This window comes from Aquarana catesbeiana, linkage group LG02, assembly GCF_042186555.1.
Source record: "Aquarana catesbeiana isolate 2022-GZ linkage group LG02, ASM4218655v1, whole genome shotgun sequence".
Taxonomy (NCBI): domain Eukaryota; kingdom Metazoa; phylum Chordata; class Amphibia; order Anura; family Ranidae; genus Aquarana; species Aquarana catesbeiana.
In genome coordinates, this window is record NC_133325.1 from 696,297,532 (window position 1) to 696,317,863 (window position 20,332).

Sequence of the window (20,332 nt, forward strand, 5' to 3'; positions counted from 1 at the left end):
GGCTACATCCACCTTGTGTTCTCCTCCACCTGGCTGCATCCACCCTGTCCTCCCCTCAACCTGGCTGCCTCCCACCCTGTGCTCCCCTCCACCTGGCTCCTCCCACCTTGTGCTCCCCTCCACCTGGCTGCATCCACCCTGTCCTCCCCTCCACCTGGCTGCTCCCACCCTGTCCTCCCCTCCACCTGGCTGCTCCCACCCTATCCTCCCTTCCACCTGGGTGCTCCCACTCTGTCCTCCCTTCCACCTGGCTGCTTCCACTCTGTCCTCCCCTCCACCTGGCTGCTCCCACTCTATCCTCCCCTCCACCTGGCTGCTCCCACTCTGTGCTCCCCTCCACCTGGCTGCTCCCACCCTGTGCTCCCCTCCACCTGGCTGCTTTCACCCTGTGCTCCCCTCCACCTGGCTGCATCCATCCTGTCCTCCCCTCCACCTGGCTGCTCCCACCCTGTGCTCCCCTCCACCTGGCTGCTCCCACCTTGTGCTCCCCTCCACCTGGCTGCATCCACCTTGTGTTCCCCTCCACCTGGGTGCATCCACCCTGTCCTCCCCTCAACCTGGCTGCCTCCCACCCTGTGCTCCCCTCCACCTGGCTCCTCCCACCTTGTGCTCCCCTCCACCTGGCTGCATCCTCCCTGTCCTCCCCTCCACCTGGCTGCTCCCACCCTGTCCTCCCCTCCACCTGGCTGCTCCCACCCTGTGCTCCCCTCCACCTGGCTGCTTTCACCCTGTGCTCCCCTCCACCTGGCTGCATCCATCCTGTCCTCCCCTCCACCTGGCTGCTCCCACCCTGTGCTCCCCTCCACCTGGCTGCATCCATCCTGTCCTCCCCTCCACCTGGCTGCTCCCACCCTATCCTCCCTTCCACCTGGCTGTTCCCACTCTGTCCTCCCTTCCACCTGGCTGCTTCCACTCTGTCCTCCCCTCCACCTGGCTGCTCCCACTCTGTGCTCCCCTCCACCTGGCTGCTCCCACTCTGTGCTCCCCTCCACCTGGCTGCTCCCACCCTGTGCTCCCCTCCACCTGGCTGCTTTCACCCTGTGCTCCCCTCCACCTGGCTGCATCCATCCTGTCCTCCCCTCCACCTAGCTGCTCCCACCCTGTCCTCCCCTCCACCTGGCTGCATCCACCCTGTCCTCCCCTCCACCTGGCTGCTCCCTCCCTGTCCTACCCTCCACCTGGCTGAATCCACCCTGTCTTCCCCTCCACCTAGCTGCATCTGTCCTGTCCTCCCCTTCACCTGGCTGCACCCACCCTGTACTCCCCTCCACCTGCCTGCTCCCACCTTGTCCTCTCCTCCACCTGGCTTCTCCCACTATGCCCTCCCCTCCACCTGGCTTCATCCACCCTGTCCCCCCTACTTTTGTCCCTGCCCCCGTAAATATGACAGCTGGAGAGGCCACTGTCTCTCACCGCCCCCCTGCATCACCGCATTTCTGCATCTAAAAGAAGACTGCCATTACTGTGCAGGTGCGGGCAGCAGAGAGATGACATCATCTCTCACTGCCCGCCCTCACTTTGGGACAACAGGGACATTGTCACTGGCCACTGTGATACTATACCAACAAGCATGAGAGTGGACCTTACAAATTTGGAAAAACATACACTATTTGACCAAATGAATGTGGGAACACCTCCAAATCATTGACTATACAGTTGTGCTCATAAGTTTACATACTCTGGCAGAATTTATGATTTTTTGCCCATTTTTCAGAGAATATGAATAATAACACAAAAACATTTCTTTCACTCATGGTTAGTGTTTGGCTGAAGTCATTTATTATCAATCAACTGTGTTTGCTCTTTTTAAATCATAATGGCAACAGAAACTACCCAAATGACCCTGATTAAAAGTTTACATACCCTGGTGATTTTGGACTGATAACATGCACACAAGTTGACACAAAGTGGTTCGAATGGCTATTAAGGGTAACCATCTATCAGGAACCATGAATCAGACCGAGACAGAAGTATAGTTAAATCATACTTGTTTAATAATAATAATAATAAAAATAAGGTAAACTGAGTAAGCATAGTCAAAACAAGCCAGAGTTCAGTAAATGGATTGGGTAGTCAGCCAAGCAAATGTCAGAGAGCCAGAGATAAACGTAGTAGTACAGCAAGCAGGATCAGGAGCCAGAAGGAACGTCAGCCCAGCAAGTCTTCAACAGGAATGCAGGAGAAAGTCTTTGTGATGTTGATAAAGGCGAAGGCAGAGATCAAGTGAGCTGCACGATGTTAAGTAGACAGGACTGACGAGCAGAATCAACAACAGCTGGATAACTGTGGGGAGAGATGGGAGCTGGCAATTAGCCGACAGCTGAGCGGCCAGCTCAGAGAAGGAAGGGCTGACCCAGCCCTGACACCATCTTCACCTGTGATCTGTTTGCTTGTAATTAGTGTGTGTGTGTATAAAAGGTCAGTGCATTTCTGGACTCCCGACAGACCCTTGCATCTTTCATCTAGTGCTACACTGGATTTCTGGATTATGTTTAATGGGGAAAGCACTGACATTTCTGGATTTTGAGTCATGTGCAAAGCAAAAGAATTGTCAAAGGATCTGCGGGAAAAGGTAGTTGAACTGTATTAAACAGGAAAGGGATATAAAAAGATATCCAAGGAATTGAGAATGCCAATCAGTAGTGTTCAAACTCTAATCAAGAAGTGGAAAATGAGGAGTTCTGTTGAAACCAAACCACGGTCAGGTAGACCAACTAAAATTTCAGCCACAACTGCCAGGAAAATTGTTCGGGATGCAAAAAAAAACCCCACAAATAACTTCAAGTGAAATACAGGACTCTCTTAAAACATTTGGTGTGGCTGTTTCAAGATGCACAATAAGGAGGCACTTGAAGAAAGATGGGCTGCACGGTCGAGTCGTCAGAAGAAAGACATTACTACGCAAATGCCACAAAGTATCCCACTTACAATACGCCAAACAGCACAGAGACAAGCTTCAAACCTTTTGGCTCAAAGTCATTTGGAGTGATGAGACCAAAATTGAGCTTTTTGGCCACAACCATAAAAGCTACAAATGGAGAGGAGTCAACAAGGCCTATGATGAAAGATACAGAGGTGGATCACTGGTATTTTGGGGATGTGTGATCTACAAAGGCACAGGAAATTTGGTCAAAATTGTTGGCAAGATGAATGCAGTATGTTATCAAAAAATACTGGAGGAACATTTGCATTCATCAGCCAGGAAGCTGCGCATGGGACGTACTTGGACATTCCAACATGACAATGATCCAAAACACAAGGCCAAGTCAACCTGTCATTGGCTACAGCAGAATAAAGTGAAGGTTCTGGAGTGGTCATCTCAGTCTTCTGACCTCAATATCATTGAGCCACTCTGGGGAGATCTCAAACGTGCAGTTCATGCAAGACAGCCCAAGAATATACAGGAACTGGAGGCTTTTTGCCAAGAGGAATGGGCAGCTTTACCATCTGAGAAGATAAAGAGCCTCATCCACAAATACCACAAAAGACTTCAAGCTGTCATTGATGTTAAAGGGGGCAATACACGGTATTAAGAACTGGGGTATGTAAACTTTTGATGATGATGGTAATTTGGGTAGTTTCTGTTGCCATTATGATTTAAAAAGAGTAAACACAGTTGATTGATAATAAATGGCTTCAGCCAAACAATAACCACAAGTGAAAGAAATGTTTTTGTGTTATCATTCATATTCTCTGAAAAATGGCCAAGAATCATAAATTCTGCCAGGGTATGTAAACTTATGAGCACAACTGTATGTGTGCATATTCTAAGGATCCTCTTTTTTTTTTTTTTTTTTTTTTTTTTTTTTTTTTTTAGGTCAGGTGCAGAACTCCACTCTAAATTCATCAAATCATGTCTTAATCACTTCTAGCTCAAGGCCGTCATATGACGTCCTTGACTTTCAGTGGAAATATCTGAATGATGCCTGCAGCTACAGGCATCATTCAGATATCCTTGTTATCAGCCGGTGATTCTGTGCACCATAAGAATGATCATAGTAGACATCCAAAAGCCATAAAATCACTGGTGGGTCAGGGGCAGATCCAGAGTCTAATCTTGGGAGGGGCACTGCCAAAATTTTCGTGAGCAATTTGTCCGGGCAATGGCTGGTGTTGGCACTTCAATCATCATGGCACCATGGTTGTATGGTGTCAGAATGATTGAAGCGCATTATTTCTATCATTACATTGTAATGTATGATGAAATAGTTCAACTCACCATAATGCAGAATCAGTGGGAGCCCTGAGTGTGTTAATTGCCACTTTCGCCTGCCACCAGATGGGGATTGTCACTTGCTACATCGCCTGTCACCAGCTGCAGCTTGTCATTTGCCATCGTCGCCTGTCACTTAATGAACTTACCTTTGTGCACAGGGGCACAGTCATGCTGGATCAAAAAGAGCCTTCCCCCAATCTGTTGCCACAAAGCTGGATGTGCACAGTGGATATCTGTACTGTATGCTTTGTCATTACCTGTACCCTTCACTGGAAACAACTGCAGTCAATAATTTGGAGGTGTTCCCACATTCGTTTGGTCATATAGTGTAGGTTTTTCTAAATTTGTAAGGTCTACTCTCATGCTTGTTGGTATAGTATCACACCAAATTAATGTTAACTTACCCATTCTATGCAATATAAACTCCCAGCAATTCACTTTTAAAGTAAGACTATATCCAGACTATGGATATTCAACTATTTACATATGCTTAAAGTAATTGTAAACGATCACTTTGTAAAACAACCCATTCAGTTTAAAATAGAAATGAAGGGCAAAACATTTTTGTATAGATATAAAAAAAAAATTATAAATACCTTTTTTCTCTTTTTTTTTTAAGTGATCACATTCCCTCTGTTCTCAGCTGCATAAGAGCTGGGGGGGAGAAGCAGCAGGACACTGAGCTTTCCCAGTGACATGCTGTGGAGGGGGGGGGGTGTCAGGACAAGTCTAATCATTCAAGGAATATCAGGCTGAGTTCCCAGCATAGCTAGAGTACTAGAGTACTGACCACTGTGTGCTCTCCTGCTAGTGTGGTGAGTTTTCTTTATCATACATCACGGGACACAGAGGAACCATAATAATGACTATATGGGTTATACGCCACCTACTGGTGGATGGACACTGGCAGATAGTCAAGCAGGAAGTCCTCCCCTATATAACCCCTCCTACATAGGAAGGACTGATGTGATACATGTCCTCTTGGAGCATACTTGGAGGTCTGGAGGGTTCTACTTAGAACCATGATCTTCATTCAGATCCTTTCGAAAAAGCTGTCAGCCAAAATGGATGGTACCCGAGCCTCATTGGAAGGAGAGAAGGTTCCTCAAGGTTTTGCCTGTAATGCAGTCTTATGGCGCTGGACCCTGCGTATTGGAACCCTGTGCAGTGTTTATTCTGACCAAGGTGCTTTCCTGCAGAGTGCTATACAGGTCAAGGGGAGTGGACCCCACATTAAGGGGGACCCAGTCCCTGAAGGTCTTTTATGACAAAGCTCGCCATGATGGGTGAAGATTGGACTCCTGTTATGTTCAGAGGCCTGCAGCAGGAATGGTAAGTCTGCATTTGTTTGCAGTTTCTCTTTATAAAGATCTGACTGTCTGGTGTTCTCTCAGTAGCCCTAGGGGCAGTGTGCTGTTTAAAACATGCTCTGTGTACTTCTTAGGAGTATGGACTGCCGTTTCTTCTCCAGCCACCAGAGGGCGCAGGGGCCTGTTTCTATATAGGGAGGAAGTGGAGGGGTGGCCATGTTGGCCATGTGCTCGTCCGATTCTGCTGGCCTCTTCAGACATTAGAGCAGCCCATGGATACTAGTGAAGTGTGAGTACTTACTGTGGGAGAACTGTGTGGCCAAACAAGTCATGATTATATACTACATGCTTACTGCTTAATCTGTGAGGCCTGTACAACTGTAAGTCGATACACCCCTAACAGTACACTTTAAAGTGTTGGGTCTCCAGAATACTGTGCATTTGGCATAAAAATAGTATGGGACCTGGTGCAGTTGAACAGGTGCATACTTGCAAACTTCAGAATATTGTGCATTTGGTCTGCAGCAGCTTACTTTTATGCTGCGTACACACGATCGGTTTTCTCGGCTGAAGAAGATATGATGGCTTTTCCGACGGGATTCCGCTCAAGTTTGCCTTGCATACACACGGTCATGCAAAAGTTTGCTGAAATTACGACCGTCAAGAACGCTGTGACGTACAACACTACGATGAGCCGAGAAAATGAAGTTCAATGCTTCCGAGCATGCGTCGAATTGTTTCCGATCATGCGTAGGGATTTTGCGCGTCGGAATTGCCACAGACGATCGCATTTTCGGATAGGAACTTTTCCCGACCGAAAAATTAAGAGCATGATCTCAATCTTTTGCTGGCTGGAATTCGGCCAGCAGAAGACTGATGGAGCATACACACAGTCGCATTTTCCAACGAAAAACTCTCATTGGTCTTTTGCGGGCCGAAATTCTGAGCGTGCGTACATGGCATTAGGCTGATCTGAAGCAGAAAAAGGCTGCATGACATGCATATGTGCTAAACTAGTAAAAACTAGTATGGGGCCAATTGCAGTTGGTCAGGTGCAGCATATACATGCTTGCAAGCTTGCTGCCTAAACGCTTGTTTGAATAAACACGTTTTGCATAGCTGTTGCATACATTCATGTGGCATAAGCACATGTTTGGAAGAACATGGGCATCGGTGCACTTAAAGGAGTTGTGTTTTCAGAATAGCATGCATTGGGTCTGCAGAAGCTTTGTTTTGGGCTCCTTTTAACACTTGTGCGATTTGAAAGTTGCATGATTTTGCTGCGACTTTGATGTGATTTTCAGTGAAGCAGTGCCTGTGTAATCTTGAGGTCTATGGACCTCAAGTCATGTCAAGGTCGGACCGGGGTAATGCAGGACTGCTTTGAAGTCGCTGCGACTTGAAGACGCACAGATGTGAAGGGTACTCATTGTAAATCATGGGGCGACCTTGCAGTCCCAAGATGCAGGACGGGTCGCACAGGTGTGGAAGAGGCCTTAGGCTGTTGAAGCAACATAGAGGCTGCATTGCATGCCTATGTACTTGGCTAATCCTGACTATAATTAGTATGGACTGGGTACAGTAGAGCAGGTGCAGCATAGTATACATGTTTCATAATGCTTGCTTACTTGCATAGGTGCTTGCTTGTTTAAATAAAAAACACAAGCTTGCATAGGCACATGTTTGCAGAGGGCCCGCGCCTGACAAGCGGACGGCTCCCATCCGCCCAGCATGCAGCCCCCCAAGGCTGGCCGCGACGGTGCATTTGCGTGGACACGTTTTTGTGTAGACGCAGGTTTTTAAAAGCATGTAAAAAAGGAAACAAATCAGCGCAAATATGTAAATGAAATAAACAGCAGCTGAACACCAGGGTCAAAAATCAAATTCCTAAAAGAGAATAAAAAGCAGATGGTGCAGCGCTAAATAAAAACAATGTGAAGTCCGTGAGACAATCAATCCAAACAATCATAAGTGATGTGACATCATGCTGGCATCTCAGTGGGTATGTGTGATCCCTCCACCAATGTAAAGGATGGCCTCTCACCTCCGCACAGGGACCCTTTTGTTTTAGAGGGTCAAATTCACTTTCCCTTACGGGTCACATACAGATGGTTCACAGCAGATCCGGATCGGTCAAGTAGCAGGAAAAGGACGAGCACTAGGCAGCATAAGCAACTACCCCAGCATATGATTCATATGAAATAGAAAGGGTACAACATAGTGCTCTCCGCAATATAAACTTTATTAAATACAATGACAGGTAATGCACTTAGAAACGAGGCACTCATCCAGTGCCAGATGCTACAGCGTGTGTAAGAAAAGGATGCGAGATGGCCGCGGGTGACGACACAACGCTTCCTTCTTTCCGAACGCGTTGCGTCCCAGTGGGTGGGGACTTCATCAGCGGATATGGAAGGAGCGTGGACACCCACGTTATATACATAATCCGTTACCTTAGCAACATACTGCATCAAGCAGCGTAACGAAAGGGGCAGGGATCATTATGCAGGGACAGAATCCCGAAGTGTCCCCGCTTGTTAAAAATAAGCAAACGGAAACAAATGGTTATGTAATAATGTGAGTTCACTTCACAGCCAGCACAGCGTGAGAGGACCACCGTGGTGCAATAAGGTAGGCTGGCAAGCAAATATCAGAAGATATTCGAACCCGGGCAAACATATTGGGCAATAAATATTACATAAGAAAATATAAAATATATCTGTATGTATTAATTAGAGTTAAAATATGAGTTAAAATATAAAAAGTCATCCGCGACCATCTATTGCAGGGATCCTCAAACTACGGCCCTCCAGCTGTTGCAGAACTACACATCCCATGAGGCATTGTAAAACTCTGACATTCACAGACATGACTAGGCATGATAGGAATTGTAGTTCCTGAACACCTGGAGGGCCGCAGTTTGAAGACCCCTGATCTATTGCATCAACTACAAACTATTAAAATGAATAATCAACAAAAATAATTATCGATCAGCAATAAAACAATTAATGTCAAAATCAACATTTAATCCATCAGGGCAAAGAACATGTGTTTCATGTATCCAATAAGATTCCCTTTTGCTCAACTGTCGTATAAAATTACCTCCTCTCCAATTTTTAGTAACCCTCTCACTACCCCATAATTTTAAGCTTTTGGGGTTCTACTGGTGAAATAATTTGAAATGTTTAGACACGTTATGGGTCTTAAGACCCTTTTTAATATTGTTGACATGTTCCGCCAACCTAACGTGTAGGGGTCTAGAGGTTCTGCCAATATATTGGAGCCCACAATCGCACTCCAACATATAGACAACCCCCACCGTATCGCAAGTAATAAGTTGCTTAATGTCATATTCTCTATTGGTGGCAGATTTTGGGGTATTGAGAGGGTTACTAAACATTGGAGAGGGGGTAATTTTATACGACAGTTGAGCAAAAGGGAACCTTTTTGGATAAATGAAACACATGTTCTTTGCCCTGATGGATTAAATGTCGATTTTGACATTAATTGTTTTATTACTGATCGCTAATTATTCTAATTATTTTTGTTGATTATTAATTTTTTTTTTTTTTCAAATAACATTTTATTGATCCAAAAGTCAGGTAAGTTACAAAGACAATGATATCTTGTTGTATAAGATTTGCCATGCCGGAGGCAAAACCGGCAAGTAGTCGGTATCAAGAGAAAAACATTCAGTTGTATAAAGCTTAGATTAGTAACCATATACTGTGCAATAATCAACATATGCATATAGACGTGTAACCTTACATCATCCAGTAAACATAAGGAATAAAAGAAAGAGTAGAGAAGAAAAGGAAGGAGAGGGGAGGGGAGGGAGGGAGAGGATGGGGGAGGCTCCACCTGTGGCTCAAGGAGGATCTTCTCGTCTATGCCAGTCTTCCCAGACCTTATCATGTGTTTCCAATCTGTCTTGCAATCTAGCAGTCATTTTTTCCATTAGCTCTATATCCTTGATTCTGGCATATAGATCTGTTGAGGTAGGCGGGTCCCTTCTTTTCCAGTAGAGGGCTATGAGACACCTCGCGGCTGTCAGGATGTGCCGAAGCAGTTTCTTGGAGTGCTTAGGTATCTGTAAGCCAGATACTCCCAAGAGGAATAATTTAGGGGTTCTGGGAACCTGTACTCCCAGCAAGTGGGTTAGTAAGGATTGCGCCTCCCTCCAGAAGGGCTCTATCTTGGGGCAGGACCAGTAAATGTGATATAGTGTTCCCCTTTCTCTCTGACATCTCCAACATCTATCTGAGCCAGAGGGGTAGATGGCTCGGAGGACATCAGGGGTCATATACCAAAAGAAAATGATTTTATAGGCGTTTTCCTTATAGAGTGTGCAGAGAGAGCTTTTAGCTGCTTGAGACCAAATTGTTTGCCAGGTTGCTTCTGGTATTTCTTCTCCCAGTGCTCTTTCCCATCTCAACATGTATGCATGTTTACCCTGGGTGGCAATACAATATGAATTTAGCACCTTGTATATATCTGAGATTAGTCCTCGACGTGCGGAGCCCTCTAACATCAGGTTCTCAAATACGGTTGGAGTTGAGAATTGTAAATTCGGGGCTATTGACTGGGCATAGTGCCTGATCTGTAGATACCCATAAAACACCTGACGGGGGAGGTTAAATTTCCGTTGGAGATCGATGAATGAGAGCAATTTGCGCGTGCAGGGGTGCACTAGATGACCAAAATGGAACAAATTTCTGATTGCCCATGGTGAGGACATTTGATGTGTAAGGCCTGCAGGCAGTCTGGGGTTATAAAGAAAGGATGTGAGGAGAGATCTCTCCGAGCCCAGTTTATGAGTTCTGGAAAGTTTACGCCAGAGAGAGCGAAGAAGAGACATAGGACCCAGGAGCCGGGTCGATTCCACCTCCACATTTGCATTCCAGAGTAAGCTATTTGGGTGTATGGGTGCCAGCCAGATTTTTTCAATTTCAGTCCATCTATTGTAAGACCGTTGGGGAAACCAGGTCGCCAGGGCCCGCAATTGGGCTGCTTGGTAATACTTGTTCAAGTCGGGAAATGCCAGTCCACCCTCTGAGCGCGCCGCCACTAATACTGATTGAGGTATTCTGTGCCTCCCGTAGTTCCAGACAAACCTCACCAGATCCGCCTGAAGTTTCCTCAGATCTGACCGAGGGACCGGAATGGGAAGCGTCTGGAAAAGGTACAGAAGTTTGGGAAGGATGGTCATCTTTACAGAGGCCACCCTCCCCAGGAGGGATATATGGTGGACCTTCCATTTTTGTAGCAACTCCCTTATAGATCTATAGAGGGGAAGGAAGTTGGCTCTATAGAGGGTGGTGTACGACGGGGTGATCTGCACTCCTAAGTATTTAAGGGCTGTAGTTTTCCAGTGGTAGGGGAAGCATTGTTGTAGATGTTGAACCTCTACTGGAGGGATATTTATGGGAAGGGCCTCTGACTTAGACGCATTTATTTTGTAACCGGATAGAGAACGATATAAATCTAGCTCAGCATGTAAATTAGGGAGTGATATCCTAGGTTGAGTCAGGGTAAGTATAATGTCGTCCGCGAATAGTGCTAGTTTAAAATCCCTGCCCCGTACCGGAACCCCGTGTATATTTGGATTTTTACGCACCGCCGCTGCCAGAGGCTCCACACATAGTGCAAATAACAATGGCGAGAGAGGGCATCCCTGGCGCGTTCCGTTAGCTATCGAAAAAGCTGATGATAGGGCAAAGGGTGTCTTAACCTGAGAGGAGGGATTTGTATATAAGTGTTGTATGGCCCGCAAAAAGGGGCCCTGGAACCCCATGTGTTTCAGTGTGGCAAACAGGAACGGCCATCCAAGGCGATCAAAGGCCTTTTCAGCGTCCAGCCCTAGGACCAATGTTTCTAGGCCGTCCCTGTTTGCCACCTCTATGAGATCAATAATCCGTCTCGTATTGTCCCCTGCCTGACGGAGGGGGACAAAGCCCACTTGATCCTTATGTATTAAGGAGGGAAGTATTAGGTTCAGTCGCATCGAGAGGAGCTTGGTAAAAATTTTTAAATCAGAGTTTAGTAGTGCGATTGGCCTATAACTTGCGCATAATGAAGGATCTTTTTCAGGCTTAGGGATCAGCGTGAGGAATGATCTCTGCATGTCTGAAGGAATAGGGGTTTGCTGGAGGAAGGCATTGTACAATCTGCACAGATTATTAATTTTAATAGTTTGTAGTTGATGCAATAGATGGTCGCGGATGACTTTTTATATTTTAATAATTAATACATACAGATATATTTTATACTTTCTTATGTAATATTTATTGCCCAATATGTTTGCCCGGGTTCGAATATCTTCTGATATTTGCTTGCCAGCCTATCTTATTGCACCACGGTGGTCCTCTCACGCTGTGCTGGCTGTGAAGTGAACTCACATTATTACATAACCATTTGTTTCTGTTTGCTTATTTTTAACAAGCGGGGATACTTCCGGGATTCTGTCCCTGCATAGTGATCCCCGCCCCTTTCGTTACGTTGCTTGATGCAGTATGTTGCTAAGGTAACGGATTTTGTATATAACGCAAGTGTCCACACTCCTTCCGTATCCGCTGATGAAGTCCCCGCCCACTGGGACGCAACGCATTCGGAAAGAAGGAAGTACGTCACCCGCGGCCATCTCGCATCCTTTTCTTACACACGCTCAAGCATATGGCACTGGATGAGTGCCTCGTTTGTAAGTGCATTACCTGTCATTTTATTTAATAAAGTTTATATTGCAGAGAGCACTATGTTGTACCCTTTCTATTTCATATGAATCATATGGAGGGGGAGTTGCTTATGCTGCCTAGTGCTCGTCCTTTTCCTGCTACTTGACCGATCCAGATCTGCTGTGAACCATCTGTATGTGACCCGTAAGGGAAAGTGCATTTGACCCTCTATAACAAAAGGGTCCCTGTGCGGAGGTGAGAGGCCATCCTTTACATTGCTGAAGGGATCACACATACCCACTGAGATGCCAGCATGATGTCACATCACTTATGATCGTTTGGATTGATTGTCTCACGGACTTCACATTGTTTTTATTTAGCGCTGCACCATCTGTTTTTTATTTTTTATAAGCATGTGTTTGTATAGACCTTTGGACATAAGTGTATGCATGTTGCATAGATATATACGTGTTTGCGTGGATGCATGTTTGCATAAACACATGGTGCATAGACACAGGTTGCATAGATACGTGTTGCGTATCACATGTTGCATAAACACGTTTTATAAACTGCTTGCTTATTCCGTAAATGCATGTCTCCATGGGCACGTATTGCGTAAGTGCATGTTTGCATGGACACGTACTTTCGTGTTTTGCCTAAATGCATATTTGCATAAGCACAAACCTTCATGCTTCCATAAACGCATGCCTCCATAAATGCATACTACTTAAACACAGGCTGCCATGTTTTCATATAGACTGCATATATATGTGATTAGTTGCATTAAACTGCGTATATATGGGCTTATTTACGTTAAACTTTGTACATATGTGCTTATTTGCCTAGGACTACATACATATCTGTTTTTTTTTGCCTAGGACTATAAACATATGTGCTTATTTGCCTAGAACTACATACATGTCAGGTTTTTTTTTTTGCCTAGGACTACATACATATGTGCTTATTGCTTTGAGCTGCATACTTAGATGCATGAATGTCAAGAATACTTGTTTACCTGCATGTTTGCATACCTGGGTACCTGCATACTTACATACCTACAGGGGTTGTATAGCGGTAGACCAACATTGTCTAGGCCTGAATTCTTGTGGAACTGCGTATTAGTTTGTCTAATACAGTCACTTTATTATGTATCTGTTAGACTAACTAACTGACTTAGAAGGGTGAGGCAGGTACACCGACCTCAGGTTCAGTGGTCTGGCAATGTTCACATCTCTTGTTGAACCAATGGCCTCAGGGTGATCTGAGCCACTGTGGTGCCTTATCTCGGATCAAGCCTGGTTAGTACTTGGATGGGAGCCTGCCCAGGTTTCCCTCCTAATTGAGGGAGGCATCTGAGGTTGCTCTGTTCAGGAGTACCTCAGACCATAAGATTTTAGAGCAGTCTCTGAGTTGGTTCGCTCCTTCCTTAGTCAGGACAGTCTTTGTCTTGTGTTGGGTCTTGGAGCAAAAGTTATGGGCTCATTATTGTAAAACAATTAAATGGTAGCAGCTACAAAACTTAATAGGGACATGAGGTCTATCTTTAGATCTCAATCCACTTGGCATCCTTCTGTTTCAGATAGGCTCAGTCTGTTCAGTGATAACCTCTCTGCAAGAGGAAGATTGCGGGGCCCATAATCATCAGGAAACACACAGCTTCATGTGCCCGGTTGTTTCCAGCCTTATCAAAGATTTCTGTAACTGCAGTGGAAAGTTGTCTGTTTTTTTTTTGTTTTTTTTTGTGACCATCCTTCGGGCTGGCCACAGCTTCTGAGGTTCAGGACTTGCTAAAGATGCAGGGGGTGACAATCTCACTATACCTCAATAACCTTTGCTCAGAAAGGTTTTATTACCAAAGCTTAATTGAACAAGCTGGGGTTAGAAGCTCATTGGTTTCTATGCAGAAGTAATCCTGATTTTGCACTTTCCAGCTTTAGTAAATAAACCCTATTGTGTACTTAAAAGTGGGGTATGCCTGTATTGATTAGTCTCTCCCCCCACTATCCATCCTGAAACATCCCAGCAGTAGCTGAGGGGAGAGGAGGGAAGCCAGCAGCACTGTGGTTGGGGGGGGCGCAACATGGGGGGGGGGGGCCGGGCAGTAGGGGGAATCGGGACAGCACAGAGTGATTAGGGTGTGCACACCTGGCACACCCTCTGCGCACGCCTATGTTTGTAATGAATGAAATGGTGAATACACCCCACTCCACTATTGTGGAATTGGAACATTTTTTTTCGAGGGTGGGTGCATGTGCTTTGTAGATCATAAATCTGCTTTCAGCAATCAGAACAGGGGAATCAGCACAGCACAGAGTGATTAGGGTGTGCACACCTGGCACACCCTCTGCGCACACCTATGTTTATAATGAATGAAATGGTGAATACACCCCACTCCACTATTGTGGAATTGGAACATGTGCTGTGCTTTATAGATCATAAATCTGCTTTCAGCAAATATGCAAGCTTCCAGTATGAATAGAAAAGAGTTACAGATGCATTACATTGTTATCATAAATGTACTTAATTTATGGTTGCACACATGCACATCACATACCTGTTAAGTTTCTTCCACCAAAACATCACACTAAAAATGGACATGGATAAAGAGCTTTTCACTTTGTGGACTGATTTGTATTTTTCCTGAATTTTTTTTTAACTACTCACTTTCGAGAAGATAATTTGGTGAATTAGCACGCCTACACTAGCAACGTACCTCAGACTTTATGGGCTCACGCAGTTCATGGTAATGGTTTTGCCAATGCATTTCATGCTCAGAAGAACAGGTGTTTAAATGTTTTACAGTTAATGTTCCTCATTAAATGTTTATGTGGCTTCAGTCTCCAATTTCACTTTGACTCCGGCTCCCGTATTAATGGGAGATTTCAATGTTCATTTTCAGGATGGGTCCTTTCTAAAAACAGTTACATCTTCCCTAGTATATTATAATGCACTTTTCAAACAGAATAGTCATGATAAACAAAGCAAACATGTTCCAGTCCTGGATAAGTGGCTGATGTTTGGATGGAGGGGGGAGAACCAAGTGCCATTTCCCACCAATGTATTATTCATCAACACATCAGGCTGTACTATTAATAATGGATGAGTCCAAAGCGCTGGCTGCTGCTTTCTCTATCATACACGACATGGGGAGATACTTCCAGCTGCAACATCTGCCACGCTGGACACTATCAGAGTCCCTGCAACTCTAGCTGCAGCTCCCTTCATTAATCGGCTGCATTAGGTCACACGCATGAATTTATATTGGACCAGCTTATTATTATTATTACTGGTTAGCCATGCTGTACACAGTTTTATCTATAATACAAAGATATCTTTAATAAATAATGCTAAATACCCATACCCGATGAATTATGCTTTTTATATAGGAAATTCAGTTGGATTTAAAACCAGCATTCTACCACTTTTCAGTATGATTTTGCCCCAAGGGTCAATTTGCCTAACAAATCCTACAATTTAAAAAAGCTATGCCTAAAGTTCAGCCACACCTTTTTGGAAATTTCAGAAAATCTGCTGAAATAAATGGTGCATGGTCCATGTAAGTATAATTGGTGCTCCACAAGCAATATTATAATGTAATGAATAGAATAAAGTCATCCTTCATTGACAGGTGATTAGACTAATCTAAGCATCTATTGTGATATTTGGCAATACTGAATTTTCCATGTGAGAGATACATCATACTACCAAAAGTTTTGGAACGCAAGCCTTTACACATGCACATGAACGTTAATAGCATCCCATTCTTAGTCCATAGGGTTCAATATTGAGTTGGCCCACCCTTTGCAGATATAACAGCTTCAACTCTTCTTGGAAGGCTGTCCACCAGGTTTAGGAGTGGTGTCTATGGGAATGTTTGACCATTCTTCCAGAAGCGTATTTGTGAAGACAGGCACTGATGTTGGAAGGCCTGGCTCGAAGTCTCCGCTCTAATTCATCCCAAAGGTGTTCTATTGGGTCAAGGTCAGGACTCTGCAGGCCAGTCAAGTTCCTCCACACCAAACTCGCTCATCCATGTCTTTATGGACCTTGCTTTGTGCACTGGTTCCAATCATTTGGTGGAAGGGGGATTATGGCGTGGGGTTGTTTTTCAGGAGTTTGGCTTAGCCCCTTAGTTCCAGTGAAGGGAACTCTTAAGGTGTCAGCATACCAAGACTTTTTGGACAATTTCATGCTCCCAACTCTGTAGGAACCGTTTGGGAATGGCGCCTTCCTGTTCCAACATGAATGCGCACCAGTGCACAAACAAGTTCCATAAAGACATGGATGAGGAAGTTTGGGGTGAAGGAACTTGACTGGCGTGCACAGAGTCCTGACATCAACCCCCAATAGAACACCTTTGGGATGAATTAGAGCAGACCTGACCTCACAAATGCGCTTCTGGAAGAATGGTGAAACATTCCCATAGACACACTCCTAAACCTTGTGGATAGCCTTCCCAGAAGAGCTGAAGCTGTTATAGCTACAAAGGGTGGGCCAACTCAACTTTGAACCCTACGGACTAATGCCGCATACACGCGATTGGATTTTCCAACAACAAATGATCGATGGGAGCTTGTTGTCGGAAATTCTGACCATGTGTAGGCTCCATCGGACGTTTTCCGTCGGAATTTCCGACAAACAAAATTTGAGATCTGGATCTCAAATTTGCTGACAACAAAATCCGTTCTTGTAAATTCCAATCGTGTGTACACAATTCAGATGCACAAAGTTCCACGCATGCTCTGAATCAATTGCGAGACGGAAGCGCCCAGTCTGGTAAAGCTAGCGTTCATAATGGGGATAGCACATTCGTCACGCTGCAAATTTTTAACGCAGCGCATTCTTTTCTTCTTTATAATGCTAGAATAATGAAGTTGTTTTGCTGCAGATAATCACACAGAGTTCTGAAAAAATGATTTCTTTATTATTTCTCGTGAACTCATGAATAATATTAGTTATTTTTTTCGTCAGATCTCCATAATAATGTTTTGTATTTATTTTTATAGTGATTTTTTTTTTTTTAATCAAGATCTCATGTTTTATTTATTTTTTTCTAGTGATCTCCATATTTTTTTTTCGTTTTGTGTGTCAAGTTACCACAACACAATTATTATCTTGTATTTTTTAAGCTCAAGGAGGTTGGTTGGTGTCCCTTGTTAATTTGACATTGTAGTTTTGAAATCTACCTGCCTACTCACAAACAAACTGTCCTTTTAGAAGTAGAACACATAGGCAAGTATTTGTGAATCCAAAATAGCCATTTATTATGGGTGATAATAAAATAAAGAGGAAGGCAACGCTGGAGAAAATTGTGAAATTGGCGAAGCCTTTGTACCCCAGGGCACACATCAACTATTTTACAGCCAAAATTGGTAGCATGAGGAGTCCATATAATAGTGAGCACAATCCGGTCCCGGACTACAAGAGATCAGGAACAGCAGCAGATTACATATCCCAGGCTGTGGTCATACAACAGCCTGCATCTTTTGTCAAACCATACTGAAACCAGGCCATCACACTCTTGTCTTCCTTCCACTCTTCCTTCCAGGCTTGCTTCCAGGCTGTGGTGTTGGAGTTGTGGCAGGAGGTGGGGGAGGTTGGTCAAACTCACACAGGTGTGTTTTGTTTGTGCGTTGGCCCCTCCACCCCTTATTTAGGGACAGATACATAATTTCCTCACAGATGAGGCGTTGACCCTCCTCCATTTCCTGCATTTTGTATGCAGTCATGGAGGCAAAGGCCTCTTGAAGAGTGGGGGTGGTTGTGAGGGCAGCATTAGCCTCCCGAATCAGCCCAAGCGCTGCCTCCTTCACGTTACTCCCCTTCCTGGGCTTTTTGGTTGGAAGGCAGAGGGGAGAGACCTGGGATTCACACACAATTTTCAGCTCATGAATGTTGCAAATTGAACGTTAACAAATAGAAAAGACTATCATTCTGACCCCATCATTTTTCATTCTTGTCCCAAACATTTTTGGCCACTACTGTCTATTGATATGTAAAACACTTTATTAACCTCCATGGCGGTATGATTATTTCATATTTTTGATGCTGAAAGCGGTACCATTATTTTGCATGGAAATTTGGCGTTTTATATTGTAGGCCTGTAATTCTTAACAGGAATAACTCACTTAAATCTGTCCAAACAAGAGTCTAGTAGACATCTCGGGTATGATAAAGTTTGAAACACGAAATCATAAATTATAATATAATAAATAACTATAAATAATTATACCAAATAATAATATAATAATAATAAAAATTATTCAATAATGTAATCAAATCAAAAACACTGAAATTTGCTCAGTTGCAGAATTGTCGCTGTCATTACTTTTCAGTGTTTGATGACAGATCTCCCCACAAATCACTATCCCTCAATTCTGCGAGTGATTCTAATTTATTATCGCTGTTTTCTAGCTGGTCTAAAAACACTTTTGATGTAAAGGGACAGTTTTGGTTGCTATGGACAATCTCCAGTTTCCAGGCAGAAAGAACAGTTTTTATAATATAAAACTGCATGCAGGCCACTGGAGAAACCACTAGGAACAAAAGGGATGTGAAATAATTTCATACAGTAATGTAATCTGTAAGATTACAGTATACTGTATGTATTGTGTGTGTTTCACTTTTTGAATTTGGCGCTGTTCTCCTTTCCCGAGCATCGCAACGCTCGCAGGGTACGGAGCTCAGCTCCGTGATGAATCGAGCGGAGGACGAGCCGCTCACTCTACGGGGAGACATCGCAAGATCCAGGGGACAAGGTAAGTAAGCTCTGCCTGGATCCTGCGATGCGATCCTGAGTCTGGCTCGGGATTACCGCTTTTGGTTCTGAAATTCCACCCCGAGCCAGACTCGGGAATAACGTCAGGGAGGTTAAATCAGCAATTAGTGATCAATAATAACATCTAGTTAACATTATTAATTTTACGACAAGAAATATGTAGAACAATGCTTAACCCTGCTCAAGCTGGGCTCCTCCACTTCTTCCTGGCTGGAAGGCCCAGGTTGGATGTCGGAAGCCTCAGCTGGGGTGGAAGGAAGCGTGGAAGGAAGGGTTGAGAGTGATTGCCTGACTTCAGTCTGGTCTGACAGAAAATGCAGTCTGTCATAGTACCACAGCCTGGGGACATAAATGTCATCTGCTGCTGCTCCTGATCTCATGGAATCCTGGACCTTATTGTGCTCCCTATTATAAGTGCTCCTCAGCCCACCAATTTTTGCCTTCAAATAGGGGATGGTTGCCGTGGGGATCTGCGGCTTCACCAACTCTAGCAGTTTCTCCAGCGCTGCCTGCCTCTTTTGTTTATGATTATAATGCGGATGTTTCACCTGCCACAGACAGGGCAGCTCCCTGTACTTGTCTATAAATAGGGGGAGGAAGTTGTGATCATTGAAGCCATCCATTTTCTCTGCAAGACACAACACAAGACAAACCCTAATGTCAGGCTAAACTCTCCTATTCTTGTCTCAATATAGGCCTCAATCTAGAGGCAGTATAGGCCACTGATGCACCAAGTTAAACTTGTACCTTCGTTAGAACGATCGGCGCTTTTGCTTTTCCTTCCTCCACTCACAGATCGTACGTACAACGCACGCATGTTACAATTTATATACACTGCGCATGCTTGAAACTCCGCCCACCCCTAACATTCTTTCTAGTCTATTCCCTGCCCCTTGTCTTTCGGCACAGTGGGAGAGCACATGGCGGAGAAAGAGCAAGTGCATGCAGACAGCAGCAGCAACAACGACGAAAGGCCGGAGCCCCAAACGTCCCAATTCTGGAGGAGATTTAAGGCCTCAAATATGTCCTTTATAGAGATGGTGGAGATGGTGGACATCTTGAAGAGGGCCGACTATGATGGGAAGCATGGACCTTACCCAAAACCAAATGTCACAAAAGCCAAGATCATGGCTAAAGTTGTGAGAAGTCTGCACAGGAATGTGGGGTACGACGATCCAAGGATCAATTGAGGGAACGCTGGTCAGACTTGAAATTCAGGAAGCGGAATCAGTACAGAAAGATCAAGAGAGTTCTTCAAAAAAGTAAGTTGTTGTCGTGTGTTTCTATTATTATTACTTGCATGCTGCGCCATGTGCTTTTCTTTAGACCCCTTTCACGCTAAAAAAAGCGCCTGAAA